Source organism: Pleurodeles waltl, chromosome 12 (genome assembly GCF_031143425.1).
Source record: "Pleurodeles waltl isolate 20211129_DDA chromosome 12, aPleWal1.hap1.20221129, whole genome shotgun sequence".
Taxonomy (NCBI): Eukaryota; Metazoa; Chordata; class Amphibia; order Caudata; family Salamandridae; genus Pleurodeles; species Pleurodeles waltl.
This window is the reverse complement of record NC_090451.1, coordinates 711,605,903-711,626,026: the sequence shown is the minus strand read 5'-3', so window position 1 is coordinate 711,626,026 and position 20,124 is coordinate 711,605,903. Positions and strand designations below refer to the sequence as shown.

The 20,124-nt window shown below is 48.8% G+C and overlaps 1 pseudogene; it reads left to right on the top strand.

Annotated features, from left to right (window-relative positions):
- The first annotated feature begins 13,516 nt into the window (after positions 1–13,516).
- The window catches only part of LOC138267285 (olfactory receptor 11A1-like), a 30,852-nt pseudogene continuing 24,244 nt past the window's right edge, over positions 13,517–20,124 (top strand).

Below are 20,124 nucleotides of genomic sequence, written 5' to 3'. Positions count from 1 at the left end.
TCTCTAGCCTTGGCATTTGTGAAGGCACTGTGGCCGGGTTTTTCATTGCCTTCAAACCCTCTTGCCACAAAAAATCCACAATAGGTATGGCTCTTACAGATCTCTTCGATGGCTCTTTAAAGTCATACAAAAAACACTCAGTTTCATGGGAAACAATTTCCAGGCCAAAACGTTTCGCCGCTCTCTCTATGATATTATGGAAACCTCCTATGTCTTCTGGAGGAGAATCCACTGGAGCTGCTGGAGGTGGAGATGGTGTGGGAACGAGATAGTCGTCCCATTCACTAGCAGCTGAATCTGCTAGCTCGCCCTCTTCCCTTTCGTCGTCCGACGAGAGGTAAGCTTCCGGAGCTTGGCTAGTTACAGGTCTACTAGCCTGAGGCGTTTCGGAAACATTAGTAGTTTGAGCTTGCTGGTAACTCTGAGGTCTAGGTGGCGTGGACTGAGTTGACGGTGGGAACCTTTTATAGTAGTCCTTCAACATATGTTGTAAATCTGTCACTAATGTGCTAGGCATAGCTAGAGGTGATGGTTGGTTTGCCTGTGGATAAGATGTTGAAGCATAACTATGCTGGTAATGTTGATCCTCTTCTTCATCAAACTCTTGACATTTGACATTTAGTTGGGACGGGCTACTAGCTGCCCCAAACATGCCTTGAACGTCATCATCCTCATCGTCTAAAAGATGTTGCGGTGGGTATGGCAGCACTTTACTTGGTGATGTATGCATCGGCAAAATGTCAGATGGCTTGTCCCCTATATTAATAAGGGAAAGGGGTAAGAATCTGGTGGAGTCCTCATGATGGTATGAGGAATGAGCTGGTGAAATGTCCAAAGGTTTGTAAACTGTTAATGCTGTGGTGATCGTCGGATCCATCATCGACGGTTCCCTCGTCGACGGTTCCCTCGTCGACGGCTCCCTCGTCGACGGTACTGTCGTCGACGGTACTGTCGTCAACTGTACTGTCGTCGACGGGTCTCTCGTCGACGGGTCTCTCGTCGACGCTTCCGTCCATGACTGCGTCTTTTCCTTAGTCGACGGTCCCTTCGTCGACGGGTATTTTAGCGACGACGGTCGCTTCGCCGACGTAGTTTGCGTAGATGGGAGTGCCCTGGATGATTTGTAAACCCAGGAAGCCTCCGCTGTCGACGATGTGGTTGCCGCTCTTTTGAAAATTTTTGCAGTAATAATCGTCGTCGATGACAAAGGCGACGACGTCATAATCATCGGTGAGGATGGTGTTGTGAACATCGACGATACCGTGGTCGCTGTTACCGTTGACACTGTCGTCGACGGGGCGGTCGTTGACGGTTGTTTTTTCACCAAAAAGAGTTTTTCTGACTCTTTTTGTGGTGACAGAGACAGGGATGGTTTCTTTGAGGTGCTTTTCCGGTGTAACGGCGTAGTAGGTTCTGAATGAACCTTTTTTGGTCCATGTTTAACTGCCTCTTCAGTTAAGACTTGTTTAGTCTTTTTGTGCATTTTTCTTGGTGGTTCATCCGCACCTCTATCTCTCTCACCTGTTCTTTTCTGAGAGCGAGAAGTTTGTGGTGACTCTTCGCTGTCTGATGAAGGATGCTCTAAGGCTTTTTGTTTTTGCAGCCATAAGAGAAGTCTACCCTCTCGGTCTTTGAGGGTTTTTTGACTAAAGGTGCGACAGATTTTGCAGTCTCCCTTATGGTCTGGATGAAGGCAGTAAATACACTTCTTGTGGGGGTCATCAATATGTAGTCTCTTCTTCCCACAGTTGTCACAGTCTCTGAACAGACCCTTCTTTGCCTTTTCAGACATAGTAAAGTTGTAACTAGTTTCCTGAGAGAAAAAACAATCTTCAGTCAGAAAATAGGAAAAAAACTGAGCAGAGCTCAGGGAGACTCCCTTCACACGACGTGCGGTAGAAAATCTGAGGGAATTCAGCCTCTGTTGGGAGTGTTTGGGAGGGGCTGAATCCTGATTGGTTGATACTCAAGTTTGGGTCTTTTCACAAAACAAAGTGGATAGACTGTAAAATACCTTATGAGGCCTACTTGGGCCTATTGGTTTTATTTTTACTGACTTACTGCTTTTTATATATTTAAATTTACCGTGAGGCTCCCACCTCGACGACGGGGATGATTCAAGCATGTGAATCTATGAAAGATCCAATACTGGAGAAGAGTCCTTGCTTATCAGATGATCACTTTTGAAGTACCTGTTTTACATTGGTGAAGTGTGAATTATGATGCTAATATATTAAGACATAGATGACTAATGATGTGCTGGATACATGGTTTAATAAATTACATTACCATGCATGTGATATCAAATGAGTTTATGCTGTTTTCCATCTTGTTTAGTTATCTCCCCACCTTGAGGTTTGTTGAGGCGCCCACTTTTTGGATAAGGTCGGCACATCTGAGCCAGGACACAACACACACACCTATGCATGCACACAAACACACACACATATGAACCCGCAAACACATGTGTGCATACACATACACATGTGCACACACAGAGAAAACAGAGTCTTAATTACAGTTGTCTTTACGAAGACTCATATCTGTCTCTCTCTCGTCCCTTCTGCTACCATGCACGGTATATGAAGTAGGCCATATAACTGGGTCTTCAATTCAACTGTGTCTTATGCACTTATGCAGAGAGGGTACCTTGCCCCTCCAGCAATAGTAGTTTTCATACTGAAGGTGTATGAAGTATACATGGTCCCTCTTGGATGTGCACCACGAGTGCCCCAGTTCCACCTACAATAGAGGTATGAAGGGACCAAGCTTGACCGGAGAGTCCCATGCAGGTGGATAATTCTGTCCCTCTATAAAAGTTTACTTAATTATTAAGGGGTTAACTAATTGATTAATAGATGGTTTTCTGATATAACTGGGATCAGACCACAATATGCCAAACCCAGAACAACTAGAGCATTCCGGATGCGGTTGACCCAAGGGAGTGGACCTAGGGGGTGTGGGTAAGGAATCCTGCAGACCTTGTTGTAGAATATAAACTGGCATAATGCGTCTGGGATAAATGCAAAAAGGATGTACAAAGCCCTGTTTGTGATTCGATAAAGTATTACTGAATCGCAAACTGAGTTTGCGATTCAATATTAGTAAGGGGCCTAATTAAGGCGTCACTTACCAAATCGCAGTGGTATGTAAGAATGTGGTTGGAAAACATTTGCATTTTACCACATACTTCAAGTAGAAGGTCTCTTATTTGCAAATGGGAAGGGGCCTGTGAATGTTTGCAAAAACATTTTTAAGAACAGGAAGTGGTCCCACGGACCACTGCCTATTCTTAAAAAATGAAAAGAAACCTTTTCATTTTTCTTTCTGAAACGGGCTGCATTTCAAATAAAAAGATTTATTTATTGAAAGGCAAACACAGACATGGTGGTCTGCTGACCCCAGCAGGCCACCGTCCCTCTGATTTTTTTTATTAAACCAAGACCTACCTCATTAATATATATGAGGTAGGTCTATTTGCGAGCCACTGGGAATCACAAAATGAGTTTCAGACACACATTTGTACATGGGTGTTTGCGATTACCAAAGAGCACATAGAAAATTCTGTCATGCCTTACTAAAGGCTAATTGTGCCTGGCATGACAGGATCAGTGCTCTCCCTGTCAGGACAATATATTTGAATGCATGTGAACATTTCAGAGGGTTTCAACACATATAGGCCCTTATTACGAGTCTAGTGATCCTGGGACCGCCGGACTCGCAGTGGTGGTCGGACTGCCACCAAAGCAGCGGTCCGGCCTCCAAAATATGACTGTGGCAGAGATGCCATGGTCCGACCGCTGGCACCGCCTGGAGGTGCCATCAGTCTTAATCAGCCAGGGTAGCGCTGCAAGAGCTGCCCTGGGGTTTACAAGTCCCCTCTCCACCACCACGCGACGGCTGGAGGAGACAGGGTGCCGGGGGTCCCATGAGGGGCCCGGCACTGCCCATGCACTTGGTATAGGCAGTGCCGGGGACCCCATGGACAGGCACGAAGGGTGCTGTCGCACCCGCCGCATCACAACATTGCCGCTGTCTCAATTACGAACCTGCGTCAATGTTGTGGCCTGTTTCACACTGGGCCAGTGGACAGAAATGTTGCTTCTGCTCATTGGCCCAGCAGGAAACTCATAATGGGGCCAACGGGCAGAAAACCGGAGTGGCCTTTTCCGTCCTAAAGAGAGGTCATCCGCAAAACTCAAAATGAGGGCATAATGCCAAAGGGGCAGTGGCGTATTAGATGTGACATTTTCAGTGGCATTAGTTTCTAGGTACACATGACAAGGACTGATTAGAAGTGGTAGGTGTTTACTGCAAAAATTAATTCATCGGATAAAGTCCGACACTGAGGAGTTCAGATTTTATCAATGTGGTAATTATCACCTATTCTATCCATTGGGGAATAAAATGTGGATTTAAGTGTGGTGCTTACTGCATTGAAATCCACATGTCCTAGTAAATATTGGGTCTTTTACCCTATTCAAATGTTAGCATGGTGTGGCCTGCACCAGTGGATCACTGCTGAAGTTCTGTGTCTCTGTTTTCTCTTTTATACCATTCTCTTGTTCTTGCTTCGATCACTGGTCCTCACACCTCTGTCACTGTGGTCATTAATGGGGATCATGAAAGATGGAAAAGAGCATCGAGTCCATTAAATTCTGCACGCAAGGTTAATACAACCTGACATTACCTAGCCCACATTATCATCCACTCTGAGTGATAAATTCGGGCACTTTCTTTCTCAGACCTTTGAAGTCATAGCTAATTACACCAAGAAGTTACTTAATCAAATTAGAGAATAGGGTATCCTTTTAGAGCTAGTCGATATAAAATCAAGCAATCTGTAATATTTTGAAGACAGAGAAGAGCATTGTCAGTCAAATTCTTTTGTTTACAGATAATAACAACTCATATTCAAGAATGTTGCCATCACCCTTGAGAGATATCACGTTTTGTGACATTTTTGTTCCACAATAACTTCACTCACCCCCTAGTACCTCCAAAGTGGTCAGCTGGAGAGACAAGGAAATTCACATGAATATAAATCAGTGTCAGTTGGATTTTGTATAAACCCTGCGACCTCCCTAGATGGCCATACTAAGGTGGCCATTCTTCTTTCGTATTTGAGTGGTAATGCAGCTGACTGTATAATTCCACTTGTTGAAACAAATTGTTCCTTCCACCCTTGTGATCAGGTGTGGAAATTGCTTTATAGGAAGTCACATTCTCTTTCCCTAGGCAACTGCACCCGTCGCACGGCCGCAACACCACCGGTTCCATTTGGAGCCGGCTCCTGTGTTGTGGCCGAGATCCCTGCTGGGACGGCGGGCGGAAACCAGGTTTCCGGCCGCCGGCCCAGCGGGGATCTCATAATGACCGCGGTGGGAGTGCGGCCGCATTGGCGGACGCCCAGTGGTCAGATCTTGGCGGGCGGCCATAATGAGGGCCTAAGTGTCATGACCTCATGGAGTTAGTTGTACAGTTGGACAATCACTTATTAAAAAGTTCTAGGAGTTGACCTAAGGCAGAAGAGGGCAGGATTAGGTAATATAAAAGGGTCCACATGTAATGAGAGAGGCAAAGAAGATATGTACGTTTTTTTAGGTATTGTGGATGGTCAGTGCATTTTCAAAGTGAATTTTAGGAGTCAGGTAACAGTGACCTTCGCAGTCATGCCTTTTGGACTTTAAAAAGCACAGAATCATTTCAATATTGTACTTATGAGGTTTTGAGCAGAGTTTTGGATGTGGTCCTTATTGTCTGTTTAGATGATATCTTGATCTATTCTGACACCTTGGAAATATGTTGAGACAATGTTATGAGAGCACTATTGTTTTGCAAACATAAATTAATGCCTTATTTACCACAACACAGTGGAGTTTTTATTGTTTGTTAAAACACTTCAAGTCATAAAAAGGGCTTTATTGAAAGGAGCAGCAATAGTGAAACTGCCTACACCCACTTTAGTTGAGTACATTTTGAGTCTGATGGGCTTTACATTTTTTTAGGAGGTTTATTAATCTTTTTCCAAAATTGTAAGACCCATTACCAAGTCAATATGAAAGGAAGTAGATTTTGTTAGGTCAAAAGAAGCAGATTAGACATTTTGTTTTTGACAAAAGGCTTTTGTAGTGTTCCAATTTAGCAACATCCTAGTTAATTGATGAGACGTATGTTTCTTATTATGCAGTGGGATGTGGGAAATCCAAACACCGGTCAGGTTCACCTAGTAGTTTACATTTTACTACTAATTTTTAACCAGCACATTTAAATTATGCCATAACTGACAAGGAATATTTGGTCATTAGGAGATATTTTGAAAATGTGATACATAATTTGTTATGGATCAAACATAATGTAGAATTGAATGAATTTCATTGTTGAGTTGCCCAAGAATCAAAGTTGCAGAATACCTCTAGAGATTGTGGAACATTTAACTAAGAAGGTCATGTTTTAGCTTTGTCTGGTTTGCATGTATCCAAAGAGTTCACACAAAAGTGTTAACAATATTCGTTTGCATGGTGTTTCAAAGGTTCTAAACATTGGTCTGCTTTGTGAAAGTAAATAGGTAAGGAAGTTTGCCTATTCATTAGTTATCATCCTCAAACTAATGAGCAGACTGATTTATTCAATGAGTTTAAAAGCATGTGAAATACAAAACATTAAGACAAAATGAGGATTGGTGCAAGACTGTGTGGTTGGTAAACGTAAATACTAATGGATAGCATCCATCCATTTGTTTATGTCCTAATTCTTTTGTATGTCTGACCGTTATCTGAGTATATTTCTTTTAGATCCGTCTTTGTCAAGAGCATGTAAATTTGCTAATTGAAATTCAAAAATCTGCACCAAAGGCTTTGGTAAAAGCTATACAGGCTTCTCTTCTAAGTTCTATGCTGATAATAAAAGAAGTCCTGCAACTCAGAACAAATACTCTAAATTGCAACCTAAGTGTGTGGGTAAATTTGTGATAGAATAGAATTCATATATCTTTATGAACACCCTGCAATGCAGAGACATACCAGGGTTCCTAGCCTGTGCTAGTTCTGTTGAAGAAAATTAATATGAATTATTTGGCTAAGAGATGTTTTTCTGTGGTCATTTCCTTGGCCACAGTCCTTTGTCTGGGTGTCATTGTCTGAGGCCACATAGTCACCTGTAGAATCTGGACTGATCCAGAACAGTGGACACAGAGATATTTTCCTGCTCCATTGAAGAGGTGTGAGTTCAAAACCAAACACATACCACATGGTTTACAATGACTGACTAATGTGGAGGAGGACTGGAAACGATGAGAAAGCAGTACAGGAAGACATGAAGAAAAGGGAGCAGCATATATTCTGGCCAGAATCCCTATGGAGCACACTACAAATCTGTGGCTGCAATCCTTCCTACTGGTGTACCTCACCCATGATGTACCCACTTGGGTACACACAGTGGTAATGGCACTCCCAAACTACACACGTTTTGTCAGGGGCTAGCCATTAAGACATTCTTTCCCCTTTGAGGTGCAGGTAAAAAGAACTGTTCACCATGACTACAGATCAGCTATAATCAAGTGCTAGGTGCATCCTGATTTATGATTTCTTGGTTTATGGGGCTGGAAGTCACCCATCTCCCATCTTGAAAGACGTTTCCTTGTAGGGAGCAGGGCTTCAGTCGAGCGGAGTCTGTGACAGGAACAGAGGGCCATATTACATATAATGTGTCATCACTGGGCAAGCCTCAAACTTGTGGCGCCCAAAGGGGAGCCTATTAGTGAAAGGTGGAGTGACTGTTTGAAACAGACACTCAGGCCCTCATTACAACCCTGGCGGTTGGTGTTAAAGCAGCGGTAATACCGGCAACAGGCCGGTGAAAAAGAAATGGAATCACGACCATGGCGGAAACCCCCAAAATAGACAGCCACTTCAACACTCTGACCGCCATGAAGGTAGAAACAAACACCACGGCGGTAACTGCCAACAAGCAGGCGAAACACAAGGTTCCGCCCACTGTATTACAACACGCCTATCTGCCACCTTTTCCGTGACGGTACCAATGCCATCAAAAGCACGGCGGAAACAGGACTTGGAATGGAAACCACTCAGCTTTCAACACTTTACGAACAACCAGGACGCCATGGAGCCGAACTACAGGTCCTGCCCATGCTGGTCTACCTCCTCTTGTATCAGGAGCAGCAAAGACGCCGGTGACGACCACGGTGAGTACTGCACCTGACAGACAGGGGAGGGGGAGGGAAAAGAGAGTGACACACACATGCAACACGCAGCACCCCCACCCCGACCCTCACCCACAACACCATACACACAAATACATGCAGTAACATCACATATACACCCGTCACCCCCTGGAAGAACGCAAGGCCAAAATGAAATTATTGTAACAAGTGTAATCATTGAATTATCAGATAGGCCAAATTCAAATATCAGTATATACAAATATGTACACCAACTACACAAGTCTGGATATTAATTAAATCATTGCCCATGAATCAGTGTCCCAAAATGCAAGGGTGAAGTCCATACAAGATACCTGACTTGAAACGGAGAGAACACTGCAGAGGCATCAGATGGAAAATAAACAGGCACCTCAGGGGGAGGGGGGCACCTCAGCTGGATAAACGGACGATGCCACTGCTCCATGAGGGGGCTCCATACCCACTCATTGGTCCTGGGGAGTGCAAAGCCACAATCTCACAAGTCTCTCCAGTGGGTGGTTTGCCCACTGCTTTATCCTGGGGAGTGCAAAGCCACAGTCTCACAAGTCTCTCCAGTGGATGGTTGCCCACTGCTTTATCCTGGGGAGTGCAAAGCCACAGTCTCTCAAGTGGATAAGTTGTTTCTGGAGAGGTCTTTGTGGCCAAAGTGCTTCATCCTGCCAAGGACTGAGGTAGTGGATGAGGTAGTGGATGTGAATCTCCACTGGTTCTGGAGGGGGCTTTGTACCCAGAGTGCTTCAACCTGCCAAGGACTGAGGTAGTGGATGTGAAGCTCCACTGGTTCTGGAGGGGGCTTGGTGCCCCGAGTGCTTCATCCTGCCAAGGACTGAGGTAGTAGATGCAAATCTCCACTGGTTCTGGAGTCGGTTTTATGCCCAGAGTGCTTCACATGCAGTGTGGCAGGTCCCATTCCCTCACCTGGGTGTGTGTGCCATGAGATTGCCTGGGAACAGGTAGCATGATACTCCATGAGGCAGAGACACACTCCACCCTGCTGCGACTTTGCCTGGCACCTGCTGGTACAAACAGTGCTGGGAGTCATGCCTCATGTACGCTGGGCAGGGTCCAGGACATCTCCTGCAGCCTCAGACAGCTGCCCACTGGGGATGATTGCCATGTCAACTGTGGTGGCACTGCCTGAGCACGTCACAGGGCTGGTGGCACGTGAGCGGTGTGTGGTGATGGGCGTGCTGGTGATGGAGGTAGTAGATGAAGATGTAGTGCATGCAGGTGTGAGTGGAGATGAGACAGGAAGGGAGGAGGAGGACGTGGAGGAGGGGGACACAGTGGAGGCAGTGGATGTTGGTGTGTCTGCATGGGGACGGTGCTTGTGTGAGTGCCGGTGGGATGTGTGGTACTTATGTTTGCCATGTCCACTCTTGTGTGTTGATGAGTGTGCATGCTGGTCTGATGGTGTGCTTGGGATAGGCTGAGGTACAGGGGATTGGGTCTGGGTGGAGGAAGTTGGAGGGGGGAGGCTGGACACAGGGACAATGGCTGCCATCAGTGCTGAGGCCATAGCCTGAAATGCTCTCTGTTGGGCCGCCAGGCCAGAATGAATGCCCTCCAGGTATGCATTTGTTTGCTGCAAATGCCTCTCAACACACTGGATGGCATTCAAAATGGTAGATTGTCCAACAGTGAGGGATCTCAGGAGGTCAATAGCCTCCTCACTGAGGGCAGCAGGGCTGACTGGGGCAGGGGCTGAGGTGCATGGGGCGAAGGAGTTGCCCATCCTCCTGGGTGAGCGGGCACAGGAAACTTTATGAGGGGCTGCTTGGAGGGTGGTGCTGGTAGGGGGGGTGGCGGCTGTACCTGTTGATACGGAGTGGGCACAGAGCTGCCCGCCACTGCAAGGGAGCTCCCATCAGAGTAGGTGTCACTGTCGATGGTGTCTGCTCCTGTCCCTGTTGTGGAGCTCCCCTCGCCCTCCGTCCCACTGGTGCCTTCTGACTCCGTTACTACACCCTTCAGGGCCATGTGGGATGCAGCTCCCTCCTGCTCCGGTGCCACTGCTCCTCTACCAGATGATGCTAATGTACGCAAGGACAGGGTGACAAAACAAAAGGGGGGGGGGAGACAGAGGAGACACATGGTCAATGCATGCAACACCACTACCGTTGGTGGACACAACACACAGGGAGCAGCCCTATGCATTAAGCCATGCACTGACAGGGCAGGGGAAAAGCACATGCCCATAGGGGACTCTGTTGAGGGCCATAATATGCACAGCTGGAAGCCATAGGATCCTGACTAGGTGTAGAGGGCAAATACCACCTTTGGGGTTGGACAGGGAAATGAGGCTGCAAATCAAAGGATCTACCTTTGGGCATCTGCCCTGGCCTAGGGGAACCCACAGCCCACCTCCCCCACCCAGACACCTCGTAATGCGTGCAGAGTCAGCTGAATGAGAGTGTACTTACCCCCTTGTGGCTGCTGTGATGCCCTCAAGCGCCCATCCAACTCCGGTATGCCACCGCCAGGATCCAGTACATCAGGGGAGTCATGGTGCGATGGGCACCCCTTCCGCACTGGGAGGCCATCCCCAGCTGGGCCTCCACTGTCTTCTTGCTCCAGCGGCGTAGGTCCTCCCATCTTTTCTGGCATTGGGTGCTCCGTCTATGGTAGACCCACTGGGTACGCACTTCCTTGGCAATGGCATTCCAAATCCCCTTCTTCTGGTGGGCGCTGACCTAGAGGAAAAGTGAAGTTATAATGGATGTTACTCTCCCGTACAGTTCGTCTCACACATTGCCCACAAACCTCTCAACCTGGCCCAGACATACATACACATACCATCCTCACATGCTGGCCTGTCCCCCCTGTCTCTTCATCCACGACACTCCATACAATCATGTGCCACCCACCACGCACGCAGTTGACTCACCTGTTTGTCTGGAGGACCCCATCCACCAGTTTCTCCAACTCCTCCGCAGTGAAGGCAGGGCCCTTTCCCCAGACACTGTAGCCATTGTCGCTTACAGACACAGGTCACAGCAGCACTTGCAGTGTAGGTCCTCTCCTGTTGAAGGTCAGGTATCAAGTGAGGGAACTGATAGAAAATGGGAGTCACAGCCACGGCGGTGCTTACTGTCACCGCCGGCGTACATCGTCATTGGCTCCTGGAACCCTTAGGGCTCAATGATAACCAATGCTGAATTGCGCCGCCGTCTTCCACCGCCTACGGCAGTGTACAACGCCTCAATGAGTTACCTCATTTCCCCTTATACCACCTTCCAGGTCAGACAGCCGCCATTTCAGGGGGCCACATGGCAGGCCAAATAACTGCGTCACACCTATTTAGGCTAGGAATAGTGACAGACAAAGGCACATAAAGAAATTTTAACATTTGTGCTAAACAGCCTTGTGAAACCTATGTGTTGTATGAGCCTCTGCTCACCGTTCTCCTCCATAGGGCACGTCCACTGAGGCAGGTGATGAGATGGTGGCATCCTCCGGTGTACAGACCCCTGGTGGACCTGTCGACAATGGAAGACAGGCACATAATTATCACTTACAGACTTGATCGTGCAACAATCCAGGAACTGTGTGCCTAGTTGGATTCTGACCTGATGTCAGCTATCCGCCATCCCACAGGAATACCCCCTCTAGTGCAGGTCCTGTCAGTACTCCATTTCCTGGCCAGTGGGTCTTTTCAAACAACAGTAGCCATGGCATAAGGAATGCCCCAGCCAAAGTTCTCTAACGTGTTGTCCAGAGTGTTATCTGCCCTGCTGAAACACATGTGACTCCCTGACCTAGTTTTGGCCAGGAGTCCACCTGGCTCCACCAGCCTGCCCCCGTGTTCCTGACCCCCCAACTGCCGCCCGGACAGCAGTTTGAGGCCCTCTTTCACCCGCAGGCCCCTGTGCCTCATCCCTGGTGCTAGTGGTAGGCTTCTCCAATATCGTGTAAGTGCTTTCTTTTGACTTTTTTTTTTATTCCTTGCTTCTGTGTTTTTATGGCTTTGTATTTTGGTATCTGTATTTGAATATTGTATCTGTATTTGAATTGTATTCCGTGCCGTTGTTTCTGCCTCTTTGTTTTTCTCTGTGCCCCGCGCTCTTTCGCCCCCCCACCCCACGCTTTCACTTGCCTCGCTCTCCCTCCCCAGTCCGTTTCTCCAAGCCCTCCAGCTCCCTGCCACTGCCTCCCCTGCGGCCCTGCCCCCGCACACACCCATGGGCCCCCTCCATCCTCCCAGCTGCCACACCCTCCCACCCCACCCTCTTAACGGCGGCCGCTGCGCAGAGTCCAGTGTGACTCCCTGACCTTGTTTTGGCTAGGAGTCCACTCGGCTCCACCAGCCTGCCCCTGTGTTCCTGACCCCCCAACTGCCGCCCGGACAGCAGTTCGAGGCCCTCCTCCACCCGCAGGTCCCTGGTGCCTAGTGGTAGGCTTTTCCAATATTGTGTAAGTGCTTTCTTTTGACTTTTCTTTATTCCTTGCGTCTGCGTTTTCATGGCTTTGTATTTTGGTATCTGTATTTGAATCTTGTATCTGTATTTGAATTGTATCTGTATTTGAATTGTATTCCATGCCGTTGTTTCTGCCTCTTTGTTTTTCTCTGTGCCCGTGCTCTTTCGACCCCCTGTCCCCCTGCCCTTTCACTCGCCTCGCTCTCCCTCCCCCCGCCCGTTTCTCCAAGTCCTCCAACTCCCTGCCGCTGCCTCTCCTGCAGCCCGCCCCCGCACACACCCATTGGCCCCCTCCCTCCTCCCAGCTGCCACACCCTCCCACCCCATCCTCTTCTGGCGCACCAGAGGCGCACCAGAGACAAGCCTGTCTGCGCCCCTCCGCGCCTGGACCGCGCCCAGCGCCAGTCCCCCTGGTCCCCTAGACAACTCTACTCCCCCCTCACCCTCCACTCACTCAACCCAGGCCCCCACTCCACATGCCCCCTTTCCAGCCCCACACACACACACATGGTTCATTTACCTGCTACACCTGTCATTTCTCCTGCTCCACACCCCTCACACCACACACCAACCATAGCGACCCCCCAACAAACAAAACACCCCCAACACAACAGAGACCTGCTCTGCCCCCATGCCCACCAACCAGCCCGACCGCACACCACCACACAACCAGAACACACCCCGCAACACCACCACACCACACACCAACGCCACCCACCACAACCACCTCAACTGTCTGCTCCTCAACACCTGCTCCCTTCACAAACATGCCATAGAACTCTTGGATCTCATCACATCACACTCACCTGACATCGTCTTCCTCACAAAAACCTGGACCAACCCCTCCTCAGAATCCGACATAGCCACTGCCACCCCCATGGGATACAAACTCCAGTGCAAAGACCTCCTTAACAAGCCAGGAGGTGGCATCGCCATCCTAAACAAAGACACCATTAAAGTAACCACCAACTCCCAAGACACTATCGACAGCACAGAACACATGCACTTCCTAATCCACATGAACAACAACTCCACCCCCAGAGGCACACTAATTTACACACCACCTGGACCACGCCTCGCCTTCTGCGACACCATCGCCGACACCATCAGCTCGAACGCCCTCACCTCCTCAGACTACATCCTCCTCGGTGACTTCAACTTTCACTTGGAGAACCCTCAAGACCACAACTCCACCTCCCTCATAGACAACCTCACCAACCTTGGACTCATACAACTGGTCACTGCACCCACCCACTCAGCAGGACACACGCTCCAAACAATTTTCACCTCAAGCCAACACATAACCTACACACACACCACCGAACTCCACTGGACCGACCACCACTGCGTCCACTTCTCCTTCACCAAATCCCCCACACACCACCGACAACACACCACACCCTACCGCATGTGGGACAAGATCCCCACAGAACGCCTTAACTCCCAACTGAATCACAACCCCCCCTCCACACCAACAACCCCAACATAGGAGCGTACAACCTCTCTAAATGGATCACTACCTGCGCAGACACACTAGCCCCCCTCAGGAATCACACCACTACCCGCAACATTAAGAACGCTCCCTGGTTCACCCCCGAACTCCAAGACTCCAAGTGCAAATGCTGCCAATCCGAGAAAATCTGGCGACAAGAACCCTCTAAAATCAACTTCTCCACCCTCAAAACTTCCACCCACACCCACCACCAACTCATACGCATCTCCAAAAGAGCTCACTACAAGACACGCCTGGACAATAACTCTCAAAACAGCAAAGAACTCTTCACCATCATTAAAGAGCTATCCAAACCCAAACCCAGCAACATAGACCCACACACACACACAACCCCTATGTGACGCCCTCTCCAACCACATCCACCACAGAATCCTGGACATTCACAACAGCTTCCTACCACTCACACCCACCACACACACCCCTCACTCGCCCAACTCCACCCCCACTCCTGACCCCCCCACCACTCTTACCACCTGGGCCCCTACCACACATGAAGAAAATGAAAAAGCCATGAATTCCATCCACTCCGGATCCCCCTCCGACCCATGTCCACGTCGCATCTACAACAAAGCCAGCCCAACCACCGCCCCATACTCCGCAACATGAATCAAAGGTGTCTATAACACTTTCGACTCCGCCACTTACCCAGACCCCTGGAAGCACGTAGAAATCACTGCTCTCCTAAAAAAAAACAAAGCCGACCAGGAAGTCCTCTCCAACTACCGCCCCATCTCTCTCCACCCTTTCCCCGCCAAAGTCGCAGAGAAACTAGTCAACGCCCGCCTATCCCACTTTCTCGAGAAAAACAACACTCTTGACCCCTCACAATCCAGATTCCGCAAGAACCACAGCACGGAAACCGCCCTCATCGCATGCACTGAAGACATCAGGACCAGAGTCGACAAAGGCGAGACCGTCGCACTCATCCTCCTAGACCTCTCCACAGCCTTTGACACTGTCTGTCACCACACACTCCGCACACGCTTCCACAACATAAGAATTCGCTACAAAGCCTTAGACTGGCTCACCTCCTTCATCACCGACTGGACCCAAAAAGAGTCTGCCTCCCGCCCTTTCACTCCACCACCACCAAAATCATATGCGGAGTCCCCCAGGGGTCCTCCCTCAGTCCCACACTCTTCAACATTTACATGATCCCCCTCGCCAACATTCTCCGACCACATGGAATCACCATCCTCTCCTACGCAGACGACACCCAACTCATCCTCATCCTCTCCCTCACCCGCAACCCCACCACCGCCAAAACCAACCTACACGCCGCTCTCCTAAACACCGCCAACTGGATGACGACAAACCACCTCAAGCTTAACTCCGACAAGACCGAAATCATCATTTTCGGCCCCAACAAAACCATATGGGATGACACCTGGTGGCCCACAACCCTAGGCCTCGCACCCACCCCCGCAAACCACGCACGCAACCTCGCCATCATCCTGGACCCCTCCCTCTCCATGACTCAGCAAGTCAATGCAGTCACCTCCTCCTGCTTCCACACACTCCGCATACTGAAAAAATCTTTCAAATGGATCCCCCTAAGACCAGGAAGACAGTCACCCATGCACTCATCAGCAGCAGGCTAGACTACGGCAACGCCCTCTACGCCGGCACCACACTTAAATTCAGACGCAAACTCCAGAGAATCCAAAACACGGCTGCATGCCTCGTCCTGGACCTCCCCCGCCATGAACATATCTCTCCACTCCTCAAAACCCTTCACTAGCTCCCCATAGACAAGTGAATCACTTTCAAGATCCTCATCCTCGCACACAAATCCCTCCACAACACCGGCCCGACCTACCTCAATGAAAGAGTGAACTTCTACACTCCCACCGGCAACCTCCGTTCAGCCGACCTCGCACTAGCTACAGTTCCCCGCATCCAACGAACCACCACTGGAGGCAGGGCATTCTCTTACCATGCCCCCAAAACCTGGAACTCCCTACCCACAACCCTCTGCAAAACCAAAGACCTCCTGCTCTTTAGAAAGAGCCTCAAGACCTGGCTGTTCGAACAGTAACCCTCCACCCCGCTAGCCCCCCTTTCTCAAGCACCTTGAGACCCTCACGGGTGAGTAGCGCGCACTATAAATTCTTTTTGATTGATTGATTGATTGATGCGCAGCTACCTCGTTTTCCCTCAGTTGGAGGATTTTCCCACAGTGAAGGGTGACTTCTATGCCCTGGGACATATCTCCAACATCATTGGTGCAATTGATGGTACACATGTGGCACTTGTCCCCCCCGCATGAATGAACAGGTGTACAGAAACCAGAAAAGCTACCATTCTATGAATGTGCGGATGGTCTGTTTGGCAGACCAGTACATCTCCCATGTGAATGCCAAGTATCATGGCTTAGTGTATGACGCTTACATTTTGAGGAATAGCAGCATCACTTATGTGATGAGGCAACTCCAGAGGCACAGTGTGTGGCTAATAGGTGAGCCTAAAGTCCCCACACAGTTTCATTTGCTGTCTGGGTATGGGAGATTCCCTAATGTTTGGAGGATGTCTAACGGTTGTCCCTCGATATTTGCAGGTGACTCTGGTTACCCCAACCTGTCATGGCTACTGACCCTAGTAAGGAATCCCAGGACAAGGGGAGAGGAACGCTACAATGAGGCACATGGGTGAACTAGGAGGATAATAGAGCGCACCTTCGGCCTCCTGAAGGACAGATTCCGGTTCCTCCATCTGACAGGTGGCTTCTATACTACTCACCGAAGAAGGTGTGCCAGATCATCATGGCCTGCTGTATGTTGCACAACCTGGCTTTGCAACACCAGGTGCCTTTTCTGCAGGAGGATGGGCCTGATGCTGGTCTTGTGGCAGCTGTGGAGCCTGTGGACAGTGAAGAAGAGGAGGCAGAAGAAGAAGATGTAGACAACCGAAACAACATCATCATGCAATACTTCCAGTGAGACACAGGTAAGAGGATGGAACTGCTTCCCTTCTGCAGGGGGTGGGGTGCTGGTGGCCTGTTGGTCCTGTGGTGGTGCCTCTTGTCCATTAGCACCAGCCGAGGTGGAGGGCTGTTTATCGTCCAGGCTAGTGTCAGGAGCCCGTTTGTGTCCCACTGTGTCCCTCATGGTGTTGACAAGGCCTGCTAGCACCCCTGCAATGGTGACCAGGGTGTTGTTAATGGACTTCAAGTCCTCCCTGATTACCAGGTACTGTTCCTCCTGCAGCCGCTGGGTCTCCTGAAACTTGGCCAGTACCTGAAACTTGGCCAGTACCGTGTCCATGGTCTCCTGGGAATGGTGGTATGCTCCCATGATGTTGGAGAGTGCCTAGTTGAGTGTCGGTTCCCTGGGCCTGTCCTCCCCCTGTCGCACAGCAGTCCTCCCAGCTTCCCTGTTATCCTGTGCCTCTGTCCCCTGAACCATGTGCCCACTACCACTGCCCCCAGGTCCCTGATTTTCTTGGGTTGGTGGGTTTGCCTGATTCCCTGTAGTGGTGGAGACACTGCTGATTGACGTGTCCTCTGACAGAGGAATGGGCCCACTGGGTGGGTGCTGTGCTGGTGTTTCCTGAGGGGGGAGGGATTGTGGTGGCCAGTGACAGTGGCAGGGGAACCGACTGTCCAAAGGTCCCTGATGGGCTGGGCTGGTCATCTTGATCCAGGCGTGCAGAGGGGGGTGTGGGGGATATGGTAATAAAGATATGACTTACCAGAGTCCAGTCCTCATGCTACTCCTGTGAGGCCCTCAGGATGCAGTATTGCCAAGACTTGCTCCTCCCATGTTGTTAGTTGTGGGGGAGAAGGTGGGGTCCACCGCAGTCCTCTGTACAGCAATCTGGTGACTTGATACCACTGAACACACCTTCCCCCATAGGTCGCTCCACATCTTCCTGTTGTCATCCCCTGTTGTTGGATGCTGTCCCACTGCGTTGACCCTGTAGACGATTCTATGCCATAGCTCCATCTTCCTAGCAATGGAGGTGTGCTGCACCTGTGATCCGAAAAGCTGTGGCTCTACCCGGATGATTTCCTCCACCATGACCCTGAGCTCCTCCTCTGAAAACCTGGGGTGTCTTTGAGGTGCCACGATGTAGTGTGGATGGTGTGTGAGGTGCTGTCTGTCGTGATGTTTGGGGGGATGTGTTGGTGTGTGTTGTTTGAGATGCGTGGATTTTGTATGGGTGATGGTGTTGTGTGTCTGTCGATGCTGGTGTTGTGTTTGCTAATCTCTCTCTCTGTGCTTCTTCCAAAAAATTAGTTGTAAGGGTTTGTGGGTAACGTGGGTATGTGTTTTATAGTGTTGTGGGTGTGGTGTGTGTATGTGTATCATTTGTGTGTATTTTGAATTGTCCAATGTAGTTGTGTTTTGTAAATGTGTGTGTATTTTGAGCGCGGCGGTGTGTACCGCCAATGGATTACGGCAGTTGAAAGACCGCCACGTTAATGCGTGGGTCGTGATAGTGTGGGCATATTCTTGTTGTCGTGACGGTGTAGGTTTTGGTATCGGCAGTTTATCACTGACCTTTGGTGTGGCAGACTTGTGTGGGTGTCTGTATTGTAGCGGATTCCGAGATGTGGGTCGTAATACCTGTAGCGGAATTCCGCCGCTGCAACGGTATATTGGTGGTTTTTAGCACGGCGGAGAGCGGGATTTACCGCCAGGGTTGTAATGAGGGCCTCAGTCTTTCACAGTGCAGGCTGCAGTTCAAAGAGGATCAGAGAACCGCCTACAGGTGGGTGCAATGTGTGACTGCATCGACTTGCAGAGGGATGTCTGGGCATTTATTAGACCTTAATGGAAAATTCTAACCGAGAGCTGAATCTCTTGGAGGTGCTGGTGTATATGATGACATCATTAGGTTTGGCAAGAGTCTGCAAAAACATGAGAGGTTTCGGAAAGTATTAAACAAACCTAAAGCCAGAGGTCTGAAGTTATCTTTAAACAAATATAAAATTGTCCTTTTAGCTGATCCCATGAAAGCAGAAGCTAAGACTGACTACTTTGAATAAAGTTCATAATGTCATAGAATGTTACAGGGACTGCCTAAGATGTGTACCCATTGCATTCACAATTGTATATTATGCCCCAGGCCCTGTTCTTTCCAAAGCCCCCCTCTCCTTTATCAATATTTATTTAAAATTGCTTAATTAAAAGTGAACCTGCCATCTTCATTCATAGTGTCATGTCTAAATCTCTAAACGGCACCATATGCCATGTTTCTATGATCTTGGTGTACATTGTTTTTAATACTTAGGTACTTTAACAGATGTGTACGGCACGTGGCACTTGGAACAATCAGGAGACAAATCCAAAGGGTTGTACCTTACGTTTTGGCTCCAGGTCTCACAAAAACGTTTGGCAAGCCTTTCTTCGCTTGAACCAAACAATGTATAACACAGCCAGAATTTAAAAAAAGATACTCTCCAAGTGGAAGATGAAATGTGAATATCATAATGAAATGCCTTGTCACAAAGTGTGTGAATCGTTTGACTATGTTTGGAGGTACACTGCCAAATAGTATCAGCCCATTGATAAAGAAATTCAGTACATACCTAATACTGGTGTACACTAATCCACAGCTTCCATACCTTCTCAATGTCATGGATGTATCGAGGAGAAGATAAGGAAGCAAGACATTTCTCTTTCACAAGCAGAGATCAATTCGTTCAAAGGAGAACAACCCCACCATGGAATGGAAATTCTTAGGTGTCAACTGTGCACTAACCTAAAAGATCAACAACTACCTCTTTTGAGCTTAATATGCAGTAAGAACGGAAAACAGCCAATTGACAAATGCACTAAAGAAAACTAAGTATGGTACACATGGGCACAAGTGGGAATCTGCTTAATCCGTGTACACTTTCCAAATCTATTATCACCCGAGGAAACCAACATCAATGCAAAATTCTGACGAGCACTCTCGGCGACATCTGCAGGTAACTGGGCAGGAGCATCAAAATCATGAATCAAAGGTGTCTATAACACTTTAAC